This window comes from Crocuta crocuta, unplaced genomic scaffold (genome assembly GCF_008692635.1).
Source record: "Crocuta crocuta isolate KB4526 unplaced genomic scaffold, BGI_CrCroc_1.0 scaffold299, whole genome shotgun sequence".
Taxonomy (NCBI): domain Eukaryota; kingdom Metazoa; phylum Chordata; class Mammalia; order Carnivora; family Hyaenidae; genus Crocuta; species Crocuta crocuta.
In genome coordinates this window covers 10,605,428-10,612,981 of record NW_027532747.1, presented here as the reverse complement: position 1 = coordinate 10,612,981, position 7,554 = coordinate 10,605,428, and the positions used below count along the sequence as shown (strand labels likewise).

At 49.5% G+C, this 7,554-nt stretch overlaps 1 protein-coding gene across 7 annotated transcripts in view; it reads left to right on the top strand.

Moving 5' to 3' along the window:
* Window positions 1–6,667: 6,667 nt before the first annotated feature.
* Window positions 6,668–7,554, top strand: part of DGLUCY (D-glutamate cyclase) — a 74,319-nt gene continuing 73,432 nt past the window's right edge. For all 7 annotated transcript variants that reach the window (XR_013339278.1, XM_077780919.1, XM_077780918.1 and 4 more), the window contains exon 1: window positions 6,668–6,859. The gene's annotated coding sequence lies outside the window, so the exon portion shown is untranslated. The remainder of the gene's footprint in view (window positions 6,860–7,554) is intronic.

The following is a 7,554-nucleotide window of genomic DNA, read 5'->3' as shown; positions in this document are numbered from 1 at the left end:
AAAGGCCACTAGAGGGTCTTGGGCAAATAGATGATGTGACCAACAATACCACCTGGGGACTATTGGTCTGGAAGCCATGTGGAGACTATGGGGGTATGAGCAGAGCACGGGGGCCAGTCAGGAAATGTATTGTGACGGTCAGGCCCCGGGCTGCTGGAAGAGTCAGCAGCAGAAAGGAAGGTTGGTGGCGCTGCGACCCCCATGTTTCTTCGCCTCTAAACCACCCCAGAAGTCAACATGCCCCAAACCACCAGGCAGACACAATGAATGCCAGCCTCTTGCCTCTTTCTGTTTTTAATATGGTCGATTTGTGCAAAACAGGAAGTTCTGCTGTGACAATGGCGTTATTTGTGGCTGAGCAGCGTACTTTTGAGAACTCTAAATACCATGGGTGCCTTGTGCTGCATCTGAGCCGTGCTTATGAAATCTCCCTTCGGGTGGGCCCCTTTCCAGCAGGAGCCGTGATTTCCCTCTGCTCTGCCAGCAGAATGAACTCAAGAGCCGCTCTGTTCCTAAGACAGGGGACAAGGTTGCTTAGACTTTCGGGAACTCCCAGCTGCGTGGGACCCTGGCACTCCAGAAGAGAGAGGCTGGCTGAGTGCCAGGCAGGCACTGCGAAGCCAAGGAGATTTGCTGGGAGGTCACAGGAAACCCTCCCCGGCCCCCAGGCTTTGGTCCTAGATAAAGAGTTCAATCTGAGTTAGTGGCTGCAGGCTGGGGGGACTCAGAGGAAAGGTATTTCCCGGAGACAGAGGCAGACAGGAATGTGCAGTGGGTAGCAAACTGGAATTGGGAGGCCAGACCATTCAGCAAGAACTTCCAGTCTTCTGTTCTGTGGAAATGGACTTGCTGGGTCCCATTCACCCTGGTGGCCTCACTTGCTCGGACATCTCTAGCCATTTTCTAAAATGACATTTTTCGGGGCGCCTGGGTGGCTTAGTCGGTTAAGCGTCCGACTTTCGCTTAGGTCATGATCTTGCGGTTCGTGGGTTCGAGCCCCGCGTCTGGCTCTGTGCTGACTGCCAGCTCAGAGCCTCGAGCCTGTTTCAGAGTCTGTCACTCCCTCTCTCTCTCTCTCTCTCTCTCCTAGAAATAAATAAAACATTTAAAAAAATAAATAAAATAAAATGACATTTTTCGCTGGGCCACGAAGACATTCTTTTGGAGAGCGAGCTTTTGGACCTGGTTTGAGGTTTGAAACCTGACTCTGTGGCTTCCTACCTGTGTAACCTCATGCAGGTGGCTTAACCCCTTTGAGCTCCAGACCCTTCATGGAGTTTATGAGCCAAAACCCAGCAATAGTCAAATCCCTGCTCTGCCACTCGATGTCTATATGACCATGGGCAAGACACTTAGCCAGTTTCTCAGAGCTTCGGTGTTTTCATCTTTGGTATGGGAGTAACAATAGTGCCGACTCCAGAGCCTCGTTGTCAAGCTCCAATGAGACAAGCCCCTAAATGAGATAAAACATGAACGTGGCATACAGTAAGAACTCAATAAATGGTTACTATAATTGTTGGCACAGTTGGAAATGGGAGTTGTTCTAGTATCATTTTGGAATAAAGTAAAATAACATAGGTGCAAGTTGAATTTCAGGACCCCAGTGAAATATCGCAGAACTCCCTTTCCTTCTCCTCTGGCTCCTTTTGACCGACTCAGTCAACAAGCATTTACTGAACATCTACTATGCACCAGTCCCTGTTTGGACTGTTAAGAATAGGAGACACGGCAACCGGCAAAACAGGCATCCTTCCTGCCTTAGTGCAGCTTAAGATCTAGTGGGAGAATCAGACGATCAATAATTTTACGAATTTAGAGCTCCCTAAAGTCATGAGTGCTTTGAAGGAAAAGTTTGGCAGTTATGAGAACTTATAACAGGAAGTGCCGGCTTGGTCTAGGGGGCCAAAGAGACTTCTGCAGGAAATAAAGTTTGATTTGAGATCTGCAGATGAGGGAAGTGATGAAGCCCACCCCCGTGTCCCTCCCTGGACCTGTAGGGGGTCTGACACCGGGAGGTCTTCACACCTCAGCCCTGCTACGCTCTGGGGGCCTCGCCCGCCAGCTATAAGGTACAGATTGTCATACTTAGCCACCTCCCTGCCTGTTTCTCTTCGAGAGGTCAAGCAGACTGGAGATCAGAGGTGCAAGTGTGCTTTGCAGAAAGGGGAAGTTGTATGGGGCCCATGAAGGCAGAGACCCAGCCTGAACAGAAGAGCCGGAGACCAGAATCCACGTCCTTCCCAGCTACTTCTGTGGACTCAGCCGCCGGGGACTTGGATCTTTCCTGCCTAATGGATACTTCCTGGGCTGCTGAGGGGTGCTGGCCATAGGCCGATGGCTTGGGGTTTCTTCTTGAGGTTTCCATGGAGTCAAAACAAAATGTGGACTTTGATCTCTCTTCAGCAATTGGCAGAAAGCTCAATTCCTAGCAGAGTCCAAATCAACTTTTGAGGACTAATCTCTCAACCTCCCCATTGTCAGGGACAGCCACTTCTGGAAGCTTCACATCTAATTCAGGCTGCAAAAAGCAGCTTGAATTCCTATTTCTATCACCCACTAAGTCCATTCAATTGCCTTCCTTTTTCTTAACTTTGAAATAGCTTCAATTACCTGGCATACAATAGTCACCTGGGTTTAATCTTTTTTTTTTTCTTTTCTGAGGGGAACTCATTTTAACTAAGCAATTACAAACAATAGCTTGATTATACTTCTAAATTCTTTTGACACAAGCAACTGCTTCTTTTCCAAAGCATGCACTGAGCTATCGGAATATTGTAATATTTCCCTCCCCCAGCAGTTTTGCCTAGATCTCACCCACTGAAGAAACCAACTGTAAATATTTGACATTCCTTGTACCTCTGGTAGTCCACACTGTTTAGCCTTCTGGGGCTCTTCATTTCAGTTTTAAGCCTCAAGGGAAAATGGAAAGAAAAGACTGGGGTATGTTTTCGTACCCCAAATGTTTCAGACTAGGTCCTGAAACTTTGCTTCTTTATAAATAGCCACCCGGGGGCGCCTGGGTGGCTTAGTCGGTTAAGCGTCCGACTTTCGCTTAGGTCATGATCTCGCGGTTTGTGGGTTTGAGCCCCGCGTCGGGCTCTGTGCTGACTGCCAGCTCAGAGCCTGGAGCCTGTTTCAGTCTGTGACTCCCTCTCTCTCTGACCCTCCCCTGCTCACGCTGTCTCTCTCTCTCTCTCCGAGAGATAAATAAAACATTTAAAAAAATTAAAAAAAAAATAAATAGTCACCCGTTGGGGCACCTGGGTGGCTCAGTCGGTTAAGCATCTGACTTCGGCTGAAGTCATGATCTCATTGTTCATGAGTTCGAGCCGCACGTTGGGCCTCTTCATTGATAGCACAGAGCCTGCTTCAGATTCCCTCTCTCTCTCTCTGCCCCTCCCTTGTTTACATTCTCTCTCTCCCTCTTTCAAAAATAATTAAACATTTAAAAAAGTAATGAAAAAAATTGGGACACTTGGGTGACTCAGTCGGTTAAGCAATGGACTTCGGCTCAGGTCATGAGCTCACGGTTTGTGGGTTTGAGCCTCGTGTCGGGCTCTGCGCTGACGACTCAGAGCCTGGAGCCTGCTTTAGATTCTGTGTCTCCCTCTCTCTGCCCCTCCCCTGTTTGCACTCTGTCTCTCTCAAAAATAAATAAACATTTAAAAAAATAATAAAAATAGAAAAAATTTTCATAAAAATAAAATAAAATAATAGTCATCCCTTGAAGGATGCATGTTAGGATGTTGCCATAGTTTCAGCTTCTAATAAAGCTTTTCGTGTGTGTTTGGTAAAATATATATACGTAAAATTTACCCTTTTAACCATTTTTAAGCATACAGTTCCGTAGCATCACATACATTCACAATGTCATGCAGTCTCCGGCACGATCCGTTTTCAGATCTTTTTCATCATCCCGAACAGAAGCTCTGGACCCATTGAATAGTAGTAGCTCCCCATTCTCCTCTCCTCCAGCCTCTGGTAACCACTAATCTATTTTCTGACTCTATGACTTTGACTATTCTAAGTACCTCATATAAGTAGAAGCAGATAATATTTGTTCTTCGGTGTCTGACTTATTTCACTTAGCGTAACATCTTCAAGGTTCATACATATGGTAGCACATATTAGACTTTCATCCCTTTTTGTAGATCCTGTGGTGTGTATATATGCCTCGTGTTGTTTATCCAATTCATCTGTTGGTAGACAGTTGGGCTATTTCCATTTTTTGTCTCGTGTCTAATAAAGTTTAAATAAATAAATACATAGTATCTGGCTCCTCTATGACCTATGACCAACATAACAACTACCTTTTACATTTCGTTCTCTAGAAATAGGACATCAGGATGCCTGGGTGGCTCAGTCCATTAATTGTCCAACTTGGGCTCAGGTTATGATTCTTGTGGTTCGTGAGTTTGAGCCCCGCATCAGGCTGTCTGGGGTCAGCAAGGAGCCCATTTCAGATCCTCTGTACCCCAGTCTCTCTCTGCCCCTTCTCTGCTCACGCCCACTCTCTCCCTCTAACAAAAATAAATAAGCATTCAAAAAAATAGAAATAAGACGTCAGTTAGATCAACACCAGGGCTCTGTGGGCACGGCTAGGGCTGGAGACGGTGAGGATGAGGATCTGTGGTCACTAGGAACCTTTGCAGAGCTACACCTGAGGGTCTGGCTGGTAGAGATAGCACTCTGGGTGGGTGGGATTGCATAACATGGGGGTTCTGATTCTGTAATAAAAGAGAGCTTTCATTCATTCATTCATTCCTTTCATTAAACCCATTCATTCTATTGTTTTCCCACTTGTTCATTCCAAGATTATTTAACACCGTGATGAGCTCTGACTGCCCTGAGCTTCCAACCATTAGAGGCAGAGGGACCCGTAAATCGACACTGACAAAGCCCAATGCCCAGGGCTTTGGGAGAAGAAGGATGGCATGTTGTGGGAACCCAGAGAGGCACCTCTCCTGTCCTTGGGAGCCCGGAAAGGCTATCTGAAGGAACTCACGCCTGTGCCAAGCCATTAGGGAAGGGAAGAAGTTAGCCAGGTGGCACAGAGGACGGAAAGGCTGAACCAGGCTTAGGGAGGGTCACCCAAGGGCCCAGAGATGAAAGGAGGAACTGCGGTGGGCTTACGTGTGTGACCTGTGATTTGAAGTGGGGGTGCAGAGACGTGTGAGAGGCAGAGGCGGTGAAGCCACAGGTGTGCGCAGGGATCATTTGGGAACACTTGTGGTGTTTGGGCTTAATCCTGGAGCAAAAGAGAAGTTCCGAGGGCTTTGAAGAAGGGGAAGAAAGCAGATCCTGTTCTACCCTCAAAGGAGGCATCCAGCTCAAAATCCCAAGAGCCAACATCTACTGAGTACTTTCAGAGGACTGGGTGCTGCTCTGGGGCCTCATGCTTATCTCCGTTAACCCTCATGACAGCCGACCAGGATGAGTGAGGAGACCTAGAGAGAAGCTTCCCAAGGCCTCCAGGTGTGGGCGGCAGGATGTAGATCCAACTGATGAGGGAGCATAAGGCAGGCTGAGGGCAAAGTACAAGCACAGGTGGGATGTGCTTGATATTCCTCAGGCACTCCCAGCTGCCCAAGAACAGACGAAAGGAAAGAAAACAAACGGCTACCTGATAGAGACAGTGGTCATACAGGACATGAGTCTCCATCAGTTTACAAATACCTTAGTAAATTACGAGAAAAAGGCAATCTTATCAACAGCCTAATCTCAAGAAACCTGCAGACTCAGTTTCCTGGAAACCCAACATCACCTTCCTCTCCATCGTGATGGGGGGACAAAGGCAGGAAGGAAATGGCAGGTAAAATTAAATTTCCTTAATCCATAGCCCCCTGACAAATACTTGAGGCAAATACAGAGGACAACATCTCTCCAGGAACCCCCTCCTGTCTTAATGTTAATGCTTTGCTAGAGGGAAAACAACCTTAGCTTGACAACAGCTAGGCCTCCAGTATCCTGTGAGTCTTCTTCAGCATAGGAAAACCTCTTTGGAAACTTCCCTTTTGCCTTTACCTCCCCAACTCCAGAGTGCATAGCCAGTCATTCCTCACAGCCCCAGCGCAGCTCTTCCTGCCCACGGGCCCCGTTGCACCAAAGACATCTTCAAGGATTCTTTCTTGGCCGTCGGCTCTGAGCCCCACCATCACGCCAAAACATCATCTTTACCATCACCGCAGCTATTCAGTGTGGTCTGGGGGTCAGAATCAATTGCATCTCCTGGGAGCTTGCTGGAAATGCAGACCCTTGCTCCTACACCTTCCAGAACAGAATCTGCATTTTAACAGGACCCCTGAGTGATTCCTGAGCACCCGGAAGTTAGAGAAGCTCTAAGATGATTCCCAGGACTAGCTGCATGGGGGAATCTCCTGCACGGTGCCCAGGGCCAGACTCCTGGATGAACCACCACAGAATTTCTGGGGCTGCCACTCAGCCATCAGGATTTTTCAGAATTCCCCCCAAGTCCTTGCATGATGCATTCCCCCCTTTCCAGGGAGGGCAGGCTGACTCCTGCAGGAAGGCAGGGAAGGGGGAGGCTGGGAAGGGGGAGGGGGACTGGGATCCCAGCTCCCCTGGAGGCTCTGCAGCTTTAAGAACAGGCGCTGGCTGCATGCCCAGGAGGCGGCCATGTGAGCACAGGCTGCCGGGAACGAAAGTCCAATCCAGTGCACAGGGCTGGGCTGGGTGTGCAGACCCAACCAGGCCCGAGCCTGGGCCCCAAAGGCAGGCCCCAGCGGCGCCGAAGAAAGGGGACCTTTATGCCTTTTGGAGGGAAGCACACATTCTGCGAGGCCGTGGAAACAAAGAGAGGAACTGTTTGTAGTCCTAGTCCAGACGTCCCAAACAAACAGTAAGTCAGGAGGGCACAGAACACCGCACAGCCCCTCCCCTGCCCCAGGACATCACACACACACACACACACACACACACACGTGCGCGCGCGCGCACACACACACACACACGCATGCACACGCACATACACACCACTCGGCAGCTAAGGGGCACCAGGGCCGAGCTGGTGAGCAGGACAGAAAGTTCCCTGAAATTCTTTCTCAGGCTGGGGGGACCTCTGAACTTCAGGGCTCAGCTCAGGTCAGGTAGCACCTGATGACTGCCAACACCTCAGCTGTGGGTGCTGTTTCTGCACCCTGTCCCCCCTCCTACAGGGGCCTTTCGGTCCGTATTCGTGCCCTGAGAACGCCAAGGTCCCGTCAGGGCAGAGAAAGTGAAATTGAAATCTGTCAGTTTAACTTTCAGTCTTTGGGCCACCAGCCTGCCTGGGATGAGCCGCCGATGAAGCTAATGGCTGACATGGGGGTGGCTGTGGGGACTGCGGCAGACGCGGGGCAGGTGGAGTTTCCTGGGCGCCTGCAGGGTGTAGGCAGGGACCTCTGAGGAGGGAAAGGTGGAGGGGAGGCAGGAGTCAGGACGTCACCTCCACCTTGGCTGGAGGCTGAGCTCTGTAAATCCTATTTAAGATTTTCTCCAGGCCTTGAATCTGCTTGTCTCAGTCCCCATGGTGGGAGGGAGGGGGGATGGGGGGTG